Source organism: Limulus polyphemus, unplaced genomic scaffold (genome assembly GCF_000517525.1).
Source record: "Limulus polyphemus unplaced genomic scaffold, Limulus_polyphemus-2.1.2 Scaffold162, whole genome shotgun sequence".
NCBI lineage: Eukaryota > Metazoa > Arthropoda > Merostomata > Xiphosura > Limulidae > Limulus > Limulus polyphemus.
This window is the reverse complement of record NW_013665772.1, coordinates 447,862-449,929: the sequence shown is the minus strand read 5'-3', so window position 1 is coordinate 449,929 and position 2,068 is coordinate 447,862. Positions and strand designations below refer to the sequence as shown.

At 35.2% G+C, this 2,068-nt stretch overlaps 1 protein-coding gene across 1 annotated transcript in view; it reads left to right on the top strand.

Annotated features, from left to right (window-relative positions):
- The first annotated feature begins 591 nt into the window (after positions 1–591).
- The window catches only part of LOC106477053 (tetraspanin-9-like), an 80,313-nt gene continuing 78,836 nt past the window's right edge, over positions 592–2,068 (top strand). Inside the window, exon 1 of the mRNA XM_022381422.1 lies at positions 592–659. The gene's annotated coding sequence lies outside the window, so the exon portion shown is untranslated. The remainder of the gene's footprint in view (positions 660–2,068) is intronic.

The following is a 2,068-nucleotide window of genomic DNA, read 5'->3' as shown; positions in this document are numbered from 1 at the left end:
GTAACAAAGATATATTTCTTACCCGCACAATACAATGTGTAATAGAGGGTTAATTAAAACAAGCTGGTATCAAAATTGAATGGCGTATGTTGAATCATCATTTGAATACACTTTGCTGTTAACGAAGTTTTCGGCCGTAGGATGGATGGACGAATGGATAGATAGATAAATAGCGCATTTATTGTTTTTATTTATATAAAAGCTCGTCAGTTATTAAGTCTTAAAATGTTATGTAGCAAACCTAAACAGGTGACAAATACGTTGCTCTTGTTAGGACTAGAAGACTTTTTTTTCTCTCTCATGCCTTTATTTTGATAAATATTTCAATCCGTTACTCTCATAGCCAGAGTTTTACGTCACGAACGTTTGACGTCACGCTACCCTGGAAACAAGCTCGCGCTTGCCTTCTCTGTAAAGGGAACATAATTTTCTTCACATCAGCTGGGAGTGCGCGAGCATTCACTACGCCACAAGAAAAGGAGTCTGGACGTACTTTAATGAAAATTTATGTGAGATATGTTTACGTTCTAGTAGCCTAATAATTGTTATTTTGAAAAGGTGGTACAAAGGAACTGTTGTTTACGAAATGAACGACTCTAGATAATGTGGATTAATTAGGCATGAATCATTGTTTCTTCCAAAACAGGCTCACGTGTTGGGTATGTATCAGTTTCATGATTGTTATATATTTTTAAACTCGGAGCAATATCATATTTCGAAATAAACATCACACATGCTAATCAATAAAATAACTTAACTCTAATTATTTATATTAATACGCTTGCTGAGTTTCTGTAATTCGTAGCGACTATTGGCTCATAACCTTCCGCTCTGTTAAACATTTTCCCGGTGTTTTTATGTCACTAATTTCGTCTATTAGCTCTTGACTTACAAAAGTTCAAGAGTGTTTTAAAAGGAATGAATAGTAGTGACGTCATTAGTACGGTTGTTAACAGTTTATGGACAGAATAAAATATGAAATGTTTCTTCAGTATAAAAAAATGCTAAAACATTATTTAATGGATGATGTTATCAATCGATTTTTTTTTTCATTTTCAAGCCTTGACCACCTAAGTAACCATGAAACTATTTTAAAATTCTGTTTAAATACTTTGCAGCGCCATCTGTAAGTAAAGGCTTTCTTCGTTTATTCGCTTGTTTATTTTAGAGCAAAGCCACAATGAGCTATCTGCTGTATCGGCCGCGGGGGAATCGAACTACAGATTTTAGCTTTGTAAGTCCGTAAATCTACTTGTTTCGAGATTAAACACACCAGAACATCTAGATTAATAATAACTTTGAACTGTCATTGTGCACTGCAAAGCGTTAAGACAACATTTACAAGTATAGTTATTATAGCAATATTTTTCCAACACTTTTAAGTCCACAATATGAAAAAAAAGGTACAAAAACCATGTAATCGTCTTAAAGGCCACAGTAAACTGATGAAAACACAATTGATCCAGACGCATTATTTTGCGGTGGTCTGCGTCTGAGATTTGATGAGATAAAGAAACACAAGACAGGCTTACATTCCAGATTTTCCCGTATCCGTTATGTCTGCAGTCGAGGCTGCGTCAACTGACCAATTCAACGCTTTTATATTTTTCGAGCATTGCCGTGGACACACATTTAATGTCCCTGCTTCAAGAGATTATGGAACACAAGTTATATCATTATCTATAACGAAAGGTTTCGCTCAAAATTCATAGAATGTTTTTTTTTTTCTGAAGTAATGATGTTTGTTTACTATACACCACTGATTTATAATGGAAATCACTCAGACCTAAGCCTCATCCATGATCCTCTTCCAAATTATGGTATTCTACCTTCTAGCGTGCTGTATGCTCCTTTAAGATGAAATAGAAAAGTTTTTAATTACAAAATGTACTCCAGGTTCATCAACCATTAATACGTAGAAAAAATTCGCATGTTAAATGTCTGTGTTGTAAAAAGTTTTTTTTTTTTAATTTCGCGCAAAGCTACACGAGGGCTATCTGCGCTAGCCGTCCCTAATTTAGCAGTGTAAGACTAGAGGGAAGGCAGCTAGTCATCACCACCCACCGCG